A 17864-nucleotide genomic window follows, 5' to 3' on the forward strand; every position below is an offset into this window, starting at 1 on the left:
TCGCCTTCACTCTGCTCGGCTCCATCCGTATGTACCCTTGACCAACAATATGTCCAAGGAAGAGAATCTCGGTCTGAGCGAACACACACTTAGACTTTTTCAAGAACAACTGATTTTCTCTCAGTGCCTCGAACACCATCGCCAAGTGCTTCTTATGATCCTCCATGTTGTCACTGAACACCATTATATCATCCAAGTACACTACTACAAACGAATCCAAGTATGGTCGTAGGACATCATTCATCAAAGTGAAAAACGTAGCAGGAGCATTACACAACCTGAATGGAATAACAAGGAACTCAAAGCTAGCATACCTTGTTACTATCGCGGTCTTCTTCTCGTCTCCTTCAGCTATCCGTACCTGATAATACCCATGCCTCAAGTCCAGCTTGGAAAACACTTGGGCTTTCGCAATCTTGTCAAAGCAATCAGCAGCCAATGGCAAAGGATACCTGTTCCTTACCGTCTGCTTGTTCAATGCATGGTAATCACAGCACATCCGTAGCTCATTCGAATCCTTATTCCGCTGGAATAATTCCGGAGCTCCATAAGGGGACCTTGAAGGTCTGATGAAACCTACATCAGTTAACTCCTTTAACTGTCATTTCAACTCCTCCAACTCAGGTCTTGACAACCGATAAGGTGCTTTTTCCCGGGGTTGCTTTCCTGGCTCAAGCTCAATGCTATGGTCCACTGCATGCCTTGGTGGAAGTTTCTTTGGTAGCTCATCAGGCATCAAATCTGCATATTTGGTCAGCACCTCGGAAATCTCGGCTGGAACAGGCATCCCCACTCCATCACCTTCGACTCCCTTGAACATCACCACATATGTCTCCATATCTGATTCCTTCATAGCATTCTCCAAACTCAGTGCCGAAACATGCTACACCCTGACTTCCCCCCGTTGCCTATGAGTGGGCAAAGTCCAAGTTTGTGACTGTCCAACCAGCACCACCTCATCACAGAAGGGGACAACAATAGCCTTGTTGCCCTTCAAGAAATCCTATCCGACTATCATATCAAAGTCGTTCATCTCCATCACTGTGAAGTCCAACTGACCCTTCCAGTCTTTTATCTGCACAGGTACTTCGTGTACCAAACCCGCCACCTTAGCTCTAAAGTTCACTGCCTTGACTTCCACATTCGATGGGAAGATCATCAGTCCAACCTCTTTTGCCAACCGAGTCGTCATGAAGTTATGAGTGGCTCCCGTGTCCACCAGAGCTTGAATGGCCTTGCCATGAACCATCAAGTCCACGAAAACCAGACTGTTCATCCATGATTTCTCCATAACTTTTCCCTGCATACATGTTTGTTCTCTGCGTTCATCATCAAGCAACGGCTTCACTCCCTGTGAACCTGCTCTGATACCAACTGTAAAGGTTGGTATCAGCTTTTCGTCAAGCTTCTTCAACCCTGAATCAGCTCTGATACCACCTGTCATGCCCCCAATTCTTTTTTCCTTAAATTGGCCGGGTGCGGCACCGCCTAAGTAACGAACTTTTCCCATTGTTAGATTTACTTTACGAACTACGCCTTCAACAATTCATAATAAGCATGAATTACATTATTAATGTGCGGAATCCATTAATAAGATACAGAACAGCAATATAACATCAACAATATGCAAGAGAATGTCTTCTTTTATTATATATGAGAAAATGTTAAAATGACCGGGAGTAAAGCTCCACCGGCGTTCATAAACGAGGTTGGGCGCCTGCCCGTGCAAGAGCGCACAGCGGTCACACCACAACACTTCACCAAAATACAATACAACAACACACCGAGACCATGTACCAAGTTTGGCGGGCAGGTGCCTCACTACGCCCTCCACCCGCGCCCCAACTGCGCTGCACGACGTGCCTTGACTTGCCCGACTCGGTGGCCGCATCCACACTTCTTTGTTGCGGCTCTAAGTGTGCCTCCGCACTACCTCTTATGCGAGGAGATGATGCGAAGTGTGATTGCTCCAAATGCCATCATCACCCAAGAGTTTATATGCTCGCACGGTGGTGACTTCCCTCTCGGCTGAATCTCGAAATGTTATAATGTGCGCCCCAACCATTGTGTCTCCAAACGCTTTGCACCACCGGCTTGCCCATCGTTTTATACACTTCTTGGTCGGCTTGTGTGGTGAGCTGCCCAACTTGCCCTATAAATATGTGAGCGCCCACTTGCCCGCACATGTTATTACAATCGTGCCTCACCTTCGGACGCTCGCACTTCTTGCCTTAGACATTTTTTCCAAATGCGGAGCGCGGGCGCCCGGTTATGCAACCGCAAGGCGTTACACCCATGTCCCTCCGTCCGACGCCGTTCGCCGTGGCGCGGGAGCTTGCCCTCTTCCCCGACTTGGCGGCGCGCCCCACCCCATGGGGAACCAGCGAACTAGGGGGAAAATGAAGGGGGGAGGGGAAGGAAAGGAGAGAGAGGGGAGAAAAAGGCGTAAGTTCCGCGACCACACACGGCGCTATGTGGAGCTCGCGCTGCCTTACCCTGCGCGATCCATGGTTCTTCCCAAATTCGAATTCCCACAAAAAGTAGATACGATTTAATAAACCTCTTACCTACTCTCCCCTGCGTCATATTTGCTACAGTGACGCGAATGGTCCTAGATTCATCACCCACTGCCGCAATGCACTGCGATCACGCTCGTAACTTCCGACTGGGGTGATGAATCCGTGCCCTGTTCCCGAGTTTCGCTCGGAGCAGTACTCTGTTTCCCTCTGTGGTGCTCCCCCTTCCCCCTTAATGCTTGGGCAACCTCCTCATTCATGGGATTGCATTGCACATCAATATATAGGCAGCCCCGCGTCGCAAAACGAGACGAACACACGACGCGACCCAATAAAACCGTCAAGCGCACCTAACCGTGGAGTTTCGCACTGACGCTGGCGCGATCGCACCCACGAGGATCACTTCCATAGGCTTCGCCGCGCTGCACAAAAAGGGGGGAGGGTGCAACATTGGAACTTCACGGGAGGTCACCCATCCCAGTACTACTCTAGCCCAAGCGCGCTTAACTGCAGAGTTCTGATAGGATCCGGTGCATTAACACTGGTATCATCGCACCTGCAGAGATCTCGCCCCCTCCCCCTCTTCAAGGGAGACCGTTGAGCCACGCGCAAGGCATGGCGCCCACCCATGGCCCTTCGTCCAATGCCGTTCGCCGCGGCGCGGGAGCTCACCCTCTTCCTCGACTTGGCGGCGCGCCCAGCCCCACGAGGAGCTAGCGAACCAGGGGAAGAACGAAGGGCAGAAGGGAAGGAAAGGAGAGAGAGAGGGGAGAAAAAGGTGTAAGTTCCACGACCACCGAGGGCGTTGCGCGAAGCTCGCGCTGCCTTTTCGTGCGCGATCCGCGGTTCTTTCCAAATTCGAATTCCCACAAAAATCAGATACGATTTAGTAAACCTCTTACCTACTCTCCCCCGCATCATCTTCACTACAGTGACACGAACGGTCCTAGATTCTTCACCCACTGTCGTAATGCGCTGCGATCATGCTCGTGACTTCCGACTAGGGTGATGAATCTGTGCCCTGTTCCGGAGTTTCCCTCGGAGCAGTTCTCTGTTTCCCTCAGTGGTGCTCCCCCTCCCCCCTTAATGCTCGGGCGACCTCCTCATTCACGGGATTCCTCGGAGTTCCGCACTGACGCCGACGCGATCGCACCCGCGAGGATCACATCCACTAGATCCACCGCGCCACACAAAAAGGGGCGAGGGTGCAACACTAAGACTTCCCGGGAGGTCACCCATCCCAGTACTACTCTATTCCAAGCACGCTTAACTGCGAAGTTCTAAATCCGTGCCCCGTTCCTGAGTTTCCCTCGGAGCAATCCTCTGTTTCCCTCAGTGGCACTCCCCCTCCCCCCTTAATGCTCGGGCGACCTCCTCATTCACGGGATTCCATTGTGCATCAATATATAGGCAACCCCGCGTCGCAAAACGAGACGAACACGTGATGCGACCCAATAAAATCGTCAAGCGCGCCTGACCGCGGAGTTCCGCACTGGCGCCGGCGCGATCGCACCCGCGAGGATCCCTTCCACTGGCTCCGTCGCGTCGCACAAAAAGGGGGGAGGGTGCAACACTAGGACTTCCCGGGAGGTCACCGATCCCAGTACTACTCTAGCCCAAGCGCGCTTAACTGCGGAGTTCTGATGGGATCCGGTGCATTAATGCTAGTATGATCGCACCCACAAAGATCTCGCCCCCTCCCGCTCTTCAAGGGAGACCGCCGAGCCACACGCAGGGCATGGCGCCCAACCATGGCCCTCCGTCCGACGCCGTTCGCCGCGGCGCGAGAGCTCGCCCTCTTCCCCGACTTGGCGGCGCGCCCCGCCCCGCGGGCAGCCAGCAGACCAGGGGAAGAACGAAGGGAGCGTGGAGCTCGCGTGGAGCTCGCGCTGCCTTTCCGTGCGCGATCCGCGGCTCTCCCCAAATTCGAATTCACACAAAAAGCAGATACGATTCAACAAACCTCTTACCCACTCTCCCCCGCGTCATCTTCGCTACAGTGATGCGAACGATCCTAGATTCATCACCCACTGCCGCAAATGCGCTCCGATCCCGCACGCGACTTCCAACTAGGGTGATGAATCCGTGCCCCGTTCCCGAGTTTCCCTCGGAGCAGTCCTCTGTTTCCCTCAGTGGCACTCCCCCTCCCCCCTTAATGCTCGGGCGACCTCCTCATTCGCGGGATTCCATTGCGCATCAATATATAGGCAGCCCCGCGTCGCAAAACGAGACGAACACGCGACACGACCCAATAAAACCGTCAAGCGCGCCTGACCGCGGAGTTCCGCACTAGCACCGACGCGATCGCACCCGCGAGGATCCCTTCAACTGGCTCCGCCGCGCCGCACAAAAAGGGGCGAGGGTGCAACACTAGGACTTCCCGGGAGGTAACCCATCCCAGTACTACTCTAGCCCAAGCGCGCTTAACTGCGGAGTTCTGATGGGATCCGATGCATTAACACTGGTATGATCGCACCCGCAGAGATCTCGCCCCCTCCCCCTATTCAAGCGAGACCGTCGAGCCACGCGCAGGGCATGGCGCCCACCCATGGCCCTCCGTCCGACGCCGTTCGCCGCGGCGCGGGAGCTCGCCCTCTTCCCCGACTTGGCGGCGCGCCCCGCCCCGCGGGCAGCCAGCGGACCAGGGGAAGAATGAAGGGGGGAAGGGAAGGGAAGGAGAGAGGGAGGGGAGAAAAAGGCGTAAGTTCCGCGAACACCGACGGTGCTGCGTGGAGCTCGCGCTGCCTTTCCGTTCGCGATCCGCGGCTCTCTCCAAATTCGAATTCCCACAAAAAGCATATACGATTCAACAAACCTCTTACCCACTCTCCCCTGCGTCATCTTCGCTACAGTGACGCGAACGGTCCTAGATTCATCACCCACTGCTGCGAATGCGCTCCGATCCCGCTCGCAACTTCCGACTAGGGTGATGAATCCGTGCCCCGTTCCCGAGTTTCCCTCGGAGCAGTCCTCTGTTTCCCTCAGTGGCGCTCCCCCTCCCCCCTTAATGCTCGGGCGACCTCCTCATTCGCGGGATTCCATTGCACATCAATATATAGGCAGCCCCGCGTCGCAAAACAAGACGAACACGCGACGCGACCCAATAAAACCGTCAAGCGCGCCTGACCGCGAAGTTCCGCTATGGCGTCGGCGCGATCGCACCCGCGAGGATCCCTTCAACTGGCTCCACCGCGCCGCACAAAAAGGGGGGAGGGTACAACACTAGGACTTCCCGGGAGGTCACCCATCCCACTACTACTCTAGCCCAAGCGCGCTTAACTGCGGAGTTCTGATGGGATCCGATGCATTAACGTTGGTATGATCACACCCGCAACGATCTCGCCCACTCCCCCTCTTCAAGGGAGACCGTCGAGCCACGCGCAGGGCATGGGGCCCACCCATGGCCCTCCGTCCGACGCCATTCGCCGCGGCGCGGGAGCTCGCCCTCTTCCCTGAATTGGCGGCGCGCCCCGCCCCGCCCCGCGGGTAGCCAGCGGACCAGGGGAAGAACGAAGGGGGGAAGGGAAGGGAAGGAGAGAGGGAGGGGAGAAAATGGCGTAAGTTCCGCGACCACCGACGGCGCTGCGTGGAGCTCGCGTTGCCTTTCCGTGCGCGATCCGCGGCTCTCCCCAAATTCGAATTCCCACAAAAATCAGATGCGATTCAACAAACCTGTTACCCACTCTCCCCCGCGTCATCTTCGCTACAGTGACGCGAACGGTCCTAGATTCATCACCCACTGCCGCGAATGCGCTTCGATCCCGCTCGCGACTTCCGACTAGGGTGATGAATCTGTGCCCCGTTCCCGAGTTTCCCTCGTAGCAGTCCTCTGTTTCCCTTAGTGGCGCTCCCCCTCCCCCCTTAACGCTCGGGCGACCTCCTCATTCGCGGCATTCAATTGTGCATCAATATATAGGCAGCCTTGCGTCGCAAAATGAGACGGAAACGCGACGCGACCCAATAAAACCGTCAAGCGCGCCTGACAGCAGGGTTCCGCGCTGGCGCCGCCGCAATCGCACCCGCGAGGATCCCTTCCATTGGCTCCACCGCGCCGCACAAAAATGGGGGAGGGTGCAACACTAGGACTTCCCGGGAGGTCACCTGTAAGGCCCTTGAGTCTCGGGCAGGCATGCACGATGGGCAGGCGCCCCCGTGCACGACGACGGACGCTTTTTGGCACGACGACGGGCGCGTTTTGGCACGACGACGGGCAGTGCGACAAGCGGGCGAGCTACCTCCGACACTTGGGCGACCCGTGCACGACGGGCGGGCGACCCGGGTGGGCGACCCGTGCACGGTGAGCCGGCGGACAAGGTGAACGGGCGACCCGGGCGGGCGACCCGTGCACGATGGGCGCGCGCCTTGCTACACGATGGGCAGCGGCATACGAAGGACAGGTGGATGCGACGAACAGCAAAAGGTAGCGGGCAGCGTGCGACGAAACGGCGAGTTGCGGTTGCAGTGCGACGGGAGGTCGACACAATGCGACGAAATAGCGAGCCGGTTACGACAAACTGTGCGACGAAAGGCACTTAGGCTGAATGTGGCTAAGTGTTGGGCGGGCATATTAATATGCCATAAGGACTTATACGCATATGCCAAAGAATGTAAATATGCGTGGGTTGTAAAAATAAAATATAATATGTGAGGGCTTATATGTAAGATGATGGGGGCAACCATGAGTGGAGCACCCCCCTTAAAAACATAAGAAGAAAGCATATTATATGGAGGTTGTACACACATATAAATATGTGTGGATTAATTAATATAAAACGTATATAATACATGGGCTTATGTGTTAATTAGTGGGGTCGGCCATAAGTTAAGCAACCCCTTGAAACATAAGGAAGATGCGTATATATTGTGGAGGATGAGACTTCATTCTCATCATCGATCTTCGCTCAAGGATCCTCGCATAAGAGACAAGGAAAAGGTGCGAAGGTTCTAAGGGATGCGCATTCCTCATGCGCATAAAGGTTAGAAGGACTTCGCATATTTTGGAGCTTGGGTTATGTGAAGTGAGGTCTCGGTTGAGGGAGATTTGGATACACGGTTTGGTGCAGAATTGTGTGAGTGTCTTGGTGACCCGTGTGGGTACCCGCTCATAGGAAAAGGTGCATAATTGTGTATGTAAAAGGCAGGTTGCCTTGATTGTAATATTTCTAAGTGTTGGCCGTGGACTTTTCCCGGCACACTTGTATGATTGTATTATTGAAAGGTTTCATAATATATATTATTATTGGGCGGACTCGTTCGGGAGTTGCCCCTCCCATTCTACACAGTTGTTTGCAATTGTTATGTTTATGGTTTAATTGCATATTGGTTATAAACGTGTATGAAGTTTTATGCATTGTACTTAATTGAGAAAGACAGAATTAAGTATGTTTATGCGAAAGGTGTAGTCCATATGTACAAGTATTAACGAAAAGAAAGTACACAGTGGTGCCGCACCCCGCCGGGCACGGGAAAAAAAAAAATTACCGTAGGCTTGGGGGCGTGACAGGTGGTATCAGAGCTCGGTCGGAGCTGGTGAGCAGGGTTGCTCGTGGCAGTTGACAGGTGAAGATAAGGTCATGGAGAACAACCGAGGTCTTGTAACCTTGAAGATTTGTGGCAAAGATGTTCAAGCGTTGGCAAACACGGGTGGCTCATATAACCTTATATCAGCACGGTTAGTAGAAGAAGTGGGGCTGATATCTACTATGGAAAACTGGGAAATAACCTTGTGGAATTTGGCAGTAGGCTTGATATGAGAGGTACCTGTACAGATGGAAGGATGTAGAGGTCAGCTGGACTTCATAGTGATAAATACAGATGGCATTGATGTAATGCTTGGACGAGAAGGACTTCTTCAAATCAGTCAGGCAATGGATGAAGTTGCAGACGAGGAAGAGGAAGTCATGATGGCCAAAAATGTTGAAGACTTAACTATGATGGAGGTTAGACTTGAAGATAATCAAGCTAAGCCAGAGTCATGCAGCTCATGGACATGGACAGATGAAGATACTCATATGGAAGGACCATGTGATGATGAGGATATGATGGAGGGCGAACTTGAGTTTAATCAAGTTGAACCAGGGTCATACAGTTTGGCAGCATGGATGGACACTCACATAGGAGAGTCACATGATGATGGGGACTCGATGGAGGCAGAACTTGAAGGTGACCAAGTTGAACCAGGATCGTGCAGCTTATCGACATGGATGGGTGAGGTCACTCATATGGAGGAGCCTCATATTGATAAAGTAAGTATGGATACTTGTGTTCCATTTGAGCATTTGGTAAATGGACCGTGTGCAGTGGAAGGCAAAATCAGTTTGCCTATGCAAGGAGACATCTTACCATGGATGACTATTGTTGGAGAGGTAAATCCCCTCTACGGATAGAGGCGATCCCTACTAGCCCAATAGGGGTCTAGCAACAATCACACAATGCTGCCACGCATGTTCCTAGTTACAATTAAACAAGAAGTTAAGAGCACCTACTTGGATTCCTGCGTTGTCGTTTGACGAAGAGATGTTGCCTTCGCTCCTTCGCTTCAGCTGGTCACAGTCCTCCGCGATCCCCGCAAACGGACACCTGCACACACGAAGAGAAAGCAAACGCAAGCGTGAAATCTAGTAAAAGTAACTATATGTCAGTCAGAAAAGACATAATTCACATTTATTCATTGCATAAACAAACGAGAATGGAACAATAATAGCAGTCATCTATTATTAATCAGAATAGAGAAGAGTACAACCAAATGTTTTGACGTCGATAAACTTCTCAGGAGGGATCAGTCAGCATGTATCTCAAGCATTCACCTTTGAGGATGGTTCTCCCAAGACAAACAACTCTCTCTCTCTCACACAAATGTCACAAACAAACTTCCCCAAGCAATCAATCACTTCCACACCTAACACACCAAACCTATAGCAGCAATCTGAGCACTATAAGCTCTGTACAATCCAAGCTAAGTCTAACTAGTTCCAACTAGCTGCTCATGGTAATGGTGGAAGTTTATATAGGAGAAGGAGTCTCCTAAAAGGGTGGAAGGATGAGCTTATCTTCAAGGGAAGTAGTTGCAAAAGGTCGAACAGACATGCCATAGAAGGGAGTCGACATTCACAAAGCTAACAACCAAGCCTGGAGAGATCTGGAAGGCTGGTTGTTTGAACAAATTCGCCCAAACTGGATCAGCGCGGATTATAGGGAGACTGCCGCGCTGTCAGCACATATCAATAACTGAACAAGTCATGTCAGCGCGGAAGAACACAGGAAAGGCGCGCTGTGCATCATCGCGGAAAAGTGATGTTCTTCCGCGATGGCAGCGCATGAAATACACTGGGAGGCGCTTGTCATCGCGGTTATTTTAGGAACAGACGCGCTGATGCACAAAACTTTGGAAAAGTGGGTTTTTAAGCCAGTTCAGGGATCAAACACCTAGTGATTGTGACTTCTGGACACAGCAGGGTGACTGACAGGAAGGCAGTGATAAATTACTGCGTAACAGATGCCCCCTAAAGCATGAAGACCGAGAGAGTGGGAGGGGTGAAATGCTTTACAACACACGCCGAACTGGAACACCACCAGGAAGTACCGAAAATCTCTGACAATCAAATACATGCAGTCTAGGCATGGGCACAGCCATCCAAAAGACATGCAAGAATGGTCTATGGTGTGGACGCAGCCACCCAGTTGAAGAGACCATAATACTGATAAGGTATGGTCGCAGCCATCCATGAAGACTCAGGTATGGGCGCAGCCATCCATCAATGAGTCATGTAATGATTATCCACAAAATCGCAACCTGGACCACGGTGAGCAAGGATCCAGGGTCTTGCGCTCCATCTCGACCCGAACAGAGTACAAGTCCAAGCATGTGAATACATGGGTTGAAGTCGAACATGCATGAACATCGTCTGATTACCAGTCAATGATGAAAACTGCTAACAGACGCGAGAGGTACCACCAATAATGACAATGGCCCTCAAGGTACTATAGGTACAATCCGTGGTGTGTGAATCAATGAGTTGGTGTCGAACACCCACGGAATCATTCGATCGAAGGCCAATGATGTAAAACCTTGCGTCGAACACGAAGAACCTGCCATTGAGGCATGCAGGCTCCAAGGCACCTGGAAGGAGTCTCTAAGTCACTTTCTCGGATAATGAGCTGAATTCGACGAGAAAGGACCTTGATCGAAGGTGGGCCATAATGATTCCCACATCATCGACACGAGACAGAGGTATAATAGCTTGTGATGAGATAGCGAACGAGGTTGCATTGTGGCAGAGGACAACTTCTCTTGAACATATAACGGCACTGTAACGGATTTGGCAGTACTCGACATCAAATGAGCAGCGGATGGTGACGGCAATGAACAGATGAGAGGTCAAATAGGATATCCCAAACCCATGGAGGCTAGTGAAAACGAGATGAGATGACCCCACCCAGACACGAAACAGCGGAGTGCCATGTTCAAGAGTGACGTACTGCCGAGACGACTGTAATCATAGTTCCATTTTCCCCACCTTTGCAGGCAGGTACCCCGATTATTTTTGGATGACAAGCTTGACGGGGATGACATATGCTTGATGTGTGTCATGTTGACAATATCTGATGTCATTGAGTGTTTAACGAGCCTGACATAGGAGGAACTCGGCTTCTTTTCTTGTTTCGAGAGTCTGAAAAGAATGCGGAAAAGGAGACTCCAGGGGGGTCCTTTTTCGTACAGTTGTGTCTCTCGAGCCCGAAAAAGTATAAAACTATGCTCGAAAGAACCGCCCGGTCATTACAACCGAGGAGTACTTTTCATGAATAGTGTCTCTGACCTGAAAAAGTAAAAAGCGGTCGAAAACACGTCGTTTTAGAGCCAATATCGAGCGTGAAACGACAAACACCCGGCGATCTTTTTGGTTTAACGGTCGGAAAAAGAGCTTAAAAACGACCGCCTTTCATTCCCTTTAGCGAGCTGAAAGGAAGCTCGGCTATCTTCTCTTGTTTAGCGTCGGAAAAGAGCTTAGAGACGACACTTTTGGGGATCACATGAATTGTGGACCGGCATGACCAAGCTGCTATACCTGTACCTGCACAAGGGCACTACCCGCATAAATCCATTCGATATACGTAAAAAACGCATTAAAACATGCTCAAAACAAAACCAGGACTAGTTTTATGGTTAAAAATGGTAAAAACCCAAAAAATATGGCAATTTAGGAGTTTTTACTATAAATAGGGGGGAGTAATAAGTCATTTTTACCATTTTACTATTTGAGAACGTGAAGGACGTGGAAGAGCCAGAAAGTTGACGGAGCGATTTCCAGCCCGTACGGAGACCATTTCCAGATCCGCTTCTTCCAGGTAGGTTCTCGTTCCCTTGCCCTGCATTCTGGTTCATTTTAGTCGGTTTTTAACGGTCGAATTGGCCCAATTGGGCATTTTTTATTTGCATGGGTGCGCCCTCGGTCAGCGCGGAAATCGCCCACGGGGTCGCGCTGACCGAAAAATAACAAACGTAGCCAACTTCGGGTCAGCGCGGAAAAGCCGTGTTCTTCCGCGCTGACCTCGCATTTTTTACAAAGGGCCGCCATTGTCATCGCGGCTGTTTCTAAAACAGCCGCGCTGGCGCGGAAAAAATTTTGTTTTTGATAAATGAACGTAAATTTTTCCATGGAGGCATTTCTAATTTGTTTTTATGGTTTGTGCAGGACATCATGGCCTTTCAATGGCAAGAGAGAGTTCACGATGTAGAAGATGTAGCTGCTTGGGGAGATGTGAATTGCTGCAACGCCATGCGGGCTTGCGGATTCATGAAATTCTTCCTTACGCCGCGTTTGAGGGCCCAGCATGATCTTCTGGAGCTGCTGATCAGGGCATGGAACCCGGTGGACCAAAACTTCACCATCCGTGGTCACGACATTGAGTTTGACCACATGGACATCTTTTTCTTGACTGGATTGTCGCGCCGAGGTGCAAGGCCCATCTTGGAGGGGCAGCGCCCTAGCGGCGGTACTCTGGATGACTTGATGGCTCAGGTTTGCCCGGGGGCGGTGAAGACGCAGAGTGGGAAGTGCTCGATCCCCACAGTGAGAGACATAGTGCTGCGCACCATCCTGTTCATGGTGACCCGGGCGGCGGGTAGCATGGCGAACCATGAGGCGTCTAAGACCCATCTCCTACTAGCTCTCGAGTGCCTCGAGCCTACCGTGTTTGATTGGTGCACGGCAGTGTGCAATAACATGAAGAGGCAATTGAGCAACTGCCGTCGCGGGGAGACGAAGCAGTTCGGCTACGGATCGATCCTGGTCCCGCTCATTCTGGAGCGAGTACCAGCCATGCGGCTGCAGTCTATGGCTGTGGATGCCCCTAGAGATCCTCGAGAGATGAGGGCCTCACGATGGGCTCGTATCATGCCACGTGGGGGTGGCGGTCGGCCACATAGCTGGGGGGCATTTTTCAAAGACTGGCTGGATCAGCAGGAGATTTTCGTGCAGGATTGGCCATATGCGGGGATGGATTTCCGCAATGATCCTGATTTGGTACTGCCTACGGGTGAACAGTGGGACGATGCAGGTATGACACTTTTTGTCTTTTTGAGTTTTGTATTGTTTTTTAATTTCCATGTACATGTCCTAATAAATGTCTTGTTATGCAGATGTGGGGCCTACTAGACCGATTGGCCTGGCTGCCACGGCACGGAGAGAGGGTCCGGGAGCCGGAGTTTTGGCCCTAGCCCCTCCAGGGGTTAACACACCGGAGACTGTGGCTCGCAACCTTGAGGGGTTGCTGGAGGGGGTGCCAGACTACCAGGGGGTCGAGGAGGTCCCCGTGGAGCATCAGATTCACACAGTGGGTGTGGAACCCAGAGTGCACCGCCTTCTGAGGCGGGTGGCACGAGCAGCTGTGTACTATAGGGAGCATCATCCAGCTGACTAGTCACCTAGGTTTTATTTCCACTGTTTATTTTGAGACATTATGACTCAGATGTATTGAGATTTTGGGACATGCACTTCTATTTTTGAGCGCCTTAGTGCGCCACACGATATATATATATATACATACCGATTTTTGGATGAGTCGTTGTTACATGTGATAATGTGTTCTTAATGTCATGCGTTTATTCAGTACAATTTGTGATCTTATGTATGAATTTGCATGACACTCGACTCATGGATTTTATATTTTTAATGCAAGCTTAAAAGCACACACATGCAAATTATGCTTGAAATGATTTATTTACATATGCTTATGGTCTTACTATGCTGTCTATGCTTTCCTGTATGATGTTTATCTGTTTCGCAAATGTCTATCTAATACATGATTTGCCAATGCATCAGTCAACGTATTTAATCGTCTCGGAATGTGCTGATAAGTAATGTAATCAAAATTCCGTTCTAACAATCTTACACGTAGGTACAACCTTAATATGCGCTGGTCTCTGACGGAATATCGTCTGTTGAGTTGATGGACAACCAGTTGGGAGTCCAGGTTCACCACTAGCTCTCGGATGCCGAGGTCAACTGCTTCGGCAAGTAATTCTATTACAGCGCTGTACTCGGCAACGTTGTTAGTGGTACGACCTAGGCAGACACCCTGAAGGTCTAACAACTCTCCGTGAGGATCGTAGATCACCCACGCTGCCGAAGACAAATTACAAGTGCTACGGCAGGCACCATCAGCGAAACCAACATAAGGGGTACGAGACATCTGCGCAGGAAAGAGAAAGCATAATAAGGGGCAAAACACGCCTTCACACCAAAGCAAAAAGAAACTCATGCAGTAAAAACTCAAAAACACACGTATATACAAAGTGAATGTGAGCAGCTATGCATAGTATTTCTTCAGATACAGCCCGTTACGGGGCTTTTCAAGAGGATTTCCTTCATAGTCAATCAACTCATATGCGCCCTTTTGTAAAACACGTTTCACGATGTAGGGACCTAACCACATGGATTCGAGTTTTCCTGCCCCCAGCTTATCCTTAGCTTGATCATAGAGCAGTACTAAGTCTCCCTCAACAAAGGAACGAGGATGAATATTCTGATCGAAGTGAGCTTTGACTCTCTTCTTCTGTGCTTCGATAGCCAGAGAAGCCAAACGACGAGTCTCGTCTAACCGTTCTAGGTAAAGAAGCCGTTCCTCCACCGGAGTGGTGTTGGGAAGCAACTCGACAGCTAATTTTAATGAAGGAATTTCACATTCGACGGGAAGGGTAGCCTCCAGTCCATAGACCAGTTGAAACGGGGTGAAACCGGTGGCATCCTTCACAGAAGTCCGGTAGGCCCACAAGGCTGGAAAAAGCATTAGATGCCAGTTTGACTTGTGTATATTGACGGTGCGTTGAAGCATGGTGATCAAAACTTTGTTCACGGCTTCAACTTGACCGTTAGATTGAGGATAGTACGGTGACGAACTATCTTGCCGCAAGCCTAGCTGGGTCGTTAACTCTGTCATCATATGATTTCGGAAATGCTTTCCGTGATCTGTAACAATAGCCTGAGGGACTCCGAAGCAAGTGATGATATGATTGAATAAAAACTGCGCCGCTGTGTGACCGTCTTCGTTTAATGTAGGCATCGCTTCGGCCCACTTGGTGAAATAATCCACGGCAACGATAATGTACCCATGCCCCCCGGCCGAACGAGGGTTACAGGACGTATAATCGATGCCCCATTTGGCAAATGGACCTACGGTTACGACAGGGTGCAGTGGTGCAACAGGTGCACGCATCTTCCGGTGGTAAACCTGGCATTCATGGCATGCGCGTACAGCAAGGATGCAATAGTCAACACAAACCCGAATAGTGCCCTGTTTTTTATTGACAGGAACTATATTAGATACCCATTCCGTGAGGGGAATGGCATAAATGAAACCAGCTCGAAAAAGCTTTTCAACTTCGGCCTTGATGGCTGCAGCCTTTCGAGGGTGCACTGGGCGTAAACGCTGACGAACAGGCTTAGCCCCAGGATAGGTAGGGATTTCGTGCTCCACGATACTAGGGTCAATGCCGGGCATTTCTTCGTAAGACCATGCGAAAACATCACGAAATTCACGAAATAGATCTGTGTAAATTTGAATTTCCTCAGGAGTACATGTGACTCCAATATGAATATTTTCGACAACCCCTGTTTTGACAGAGATGTCGATAGCCAAAGTCTGCGTAATGTTACCCATGTTCCCCTCCGAAGACACTTGATATAACTGGATAGGTGTTTGGAGAGGGATATGTGGGAGACATGAAGCGAACTTTCCGAGACACGAGGCCATTTCCGAATGAGGAGGGAGAAACGAAGAGCGATGGTGGTGATCTGACCAAGGGAGCTCTTCGGGAGACATAGTCTCGATGATAGCCTCGTCGGAGGGAAATGATTCCTTCAGGGGGTCCGAAGTGGCCTTCTCTCCCAACCAAGGGAAGGTTTCAGGTGAATCGGGAACGCTGCCTGGAAAAGCAGGTTCGGGGGTTGAAGCCGATGCAGCGACTATCTCGATGTAGTTGAGCTCGGCGGGGCTCAATGGCATCATCTCGCCCCAGGAGTCTTCTTGATTCACGGGAGGGAGAACCCATGGATCAGAATGTGTTGTGATCATATTAACGGAAGCGAGATTTGGAGGTGGGAGGGGAAAGACTCCCATCAAGGAGGGATCTTTAAATAATCCGGCACCCACACTCTCTAGCGATTTGAAGGTATGCTCCACGAATGGTACATTCCCTTCAGAAGAGGAAGCAAAAAAGGACAGCTGGTCCACTGTGACGATTTTCCCTTGATGGGGAAAACGAACGACACGAAATAAGGAGGAAGCCACGGCTTGCATGGCATAAGTCTAGCTTCGTCCTAGGAGGAGGTTGTAAGTGAGATTAGCGTCAACGACTTCAACCTCGACTTCTACCGTTTTCCCTTCTAAAGAGATAGGTAAACGCGGGAGGATACCAAGTGGACGAGATTCTCTTCCATCGAACGCCTCTAGGGTGGTGGGAGACTGGCTCAGAGCAGGCGAACCAATAGCCTTCCAACAAGCAACCGACATGATGCAGGTTGAAGCTCCTTCATCAATGACAGTACGGTGAATCGTCTTGCCTTTGATGAGAACTTGTATAAGGAAAGCCACCTGATGAGGCAATCTCTGCGTGAAACCTTCGAGGTCAAAAGAAATTAAATCCGAATCTGCCGGGTCGATGCCACCAATCGCTGATAGCAAGGACTTCCTCTGGGAGGGGCAGCTCTGGAGGACTTCTAACGCGGACATAGCAGACGGAGCCTGAGCTAAGTCCTCGACAATGCTATAATGCTGAGCGGCACGAGCATTGGGGTTATAAGATGACTTCCTGAGTACACCTTTGGGAGGGGGTCGGGGGATCGTCTCGGTGCTGGGTCGTTCAATGTGAAGAGAGCCAGAACTGGACGCGGGAGCACTGGAGGGGGCCTCCGGCTCCTTCCCGGCTGAAGATGGATAATCTTTCGCTCGAGTCGTAATATGGACGGGGATAGTTCCCGCCATGAATACTTGAGAACCGAACGAGGAAGAGGATTGAGAAGGGTCTGCCACCTGATGTGTCTGCTGGGATGGGAAAGGCTCTTTAAGCACGGCAGGGGACCCTGAAGCACCTTTCAAAAGCCGACTAACCTCGGATCGCCTGGGGCAGTCCTTGGTGTAGTGATCCTCCTCACAAATGAGGCAAGGATACTTAGGCTTCCGCTTGGCTCCTTCCTCGGAGGGAGGTTTAGGAGGATTCTGCTTAGGTTGTCCGGATTTTTCTTTGGCCTTTCCTTTCTTTTTGCCTTTCGAGGATTTGTCTGCCGCGGTGGACTGAACGGCATTCACCTCGGAGGTATTCCCAGGAATAGATGGGCTCTGAGAAGCATTCTCGTTAGAGGCGTTTTGTTTCTGCTTCCCAGAGTTTGCGGTCGATTTTTTACTTGATGAATTCACGGAGCCAATAACCCCATCAACAGACGGTTTTGGTGGAGCTTTGGTTTGTCCGTTCCTCGGGGCATCTGGCAAATAGTCGTACAAAGTACCTGACTGAGAATACACTAAGTCGAGGTATTGAGCTCGCGCAATCGCTTGCTCCTCAGTTACGCACGCCCCCATTGCAATATCTTTGGCAATTTTAGGGACAAAGGACGTGGTAAACCAGTCGGTCAGGAGTTGATCGGGAATCCAAAATTTAATCAAACGACGGCGCCTTCTCCATTCATGTATATGATCGGAGATGTGCGTTGCCGTATCCTGTTTCAGAGACGTGAGCAAATTGGTCCCAGTCTCGTACCGAATGGGTAACTGAAAATGAGTAAGAAAGGCCATAGCCAACGAGTTAAAGTCTGAAAACATGCCGCGGTTAAGTTCAATATACCATTTTGCGGC

General features: G+C 50.9%; 1 non-coding gene and 3 pseudogenes across 1 annotated transcript; all 4 read right to left on the reverse strand.

Moving 5' to 3' along the window:
- Positions 1–2955: 2955 nt before the first annotated feature.
- On the reverse strand, positions 2956–3074 carry LOC149198531 (5S ribosomal RNA; annotated as a pseudogene).
- Positions 3075–4078: 1004 nt separating this feature from the next.
- On the reverse strand, positions 4079–4197 carry LOC149198532 (5S ribosomal RNA; annotated as a pseudogene).
- A 678-nt stretch (positions 4198–4875) lies between these two features.
- Positions 4876–4994, reverse strand: LOC149198533 (5S ribosomal RNA). Its single transcript, XR_016254015.1, has one exon. It is a non-coding gene; the product is annotated as a 5S ribosomal RNA (ribosomal RNA).
- A 733-nt stretch (positions 4995–5727) lies between these two features.
- LOC149198534 (5S ribosomal RNA) lies at positions 5728–5846 on the reverse strand (annotated as a pseudogene).
- Positions 5847–17864: the final 12018 nt, after the last annotated feature.

Source organism: Pinus tabuliformis, chromosome 2_1, assembly GCF_031772625.1.
Source record: "Pinus tabuliformis cultivar Carrire ecotype Pingquan chromosome 2_1, CPIR1, whole genome shotgun sequence".
NCBI classification, from domain to species: domain Eukaryota; kingdom Viridiplantae; phylum Streptophyta; class Pinopsida; order Pinales; family Pinaceae; genus Pinus; species Pinus tabuliformis.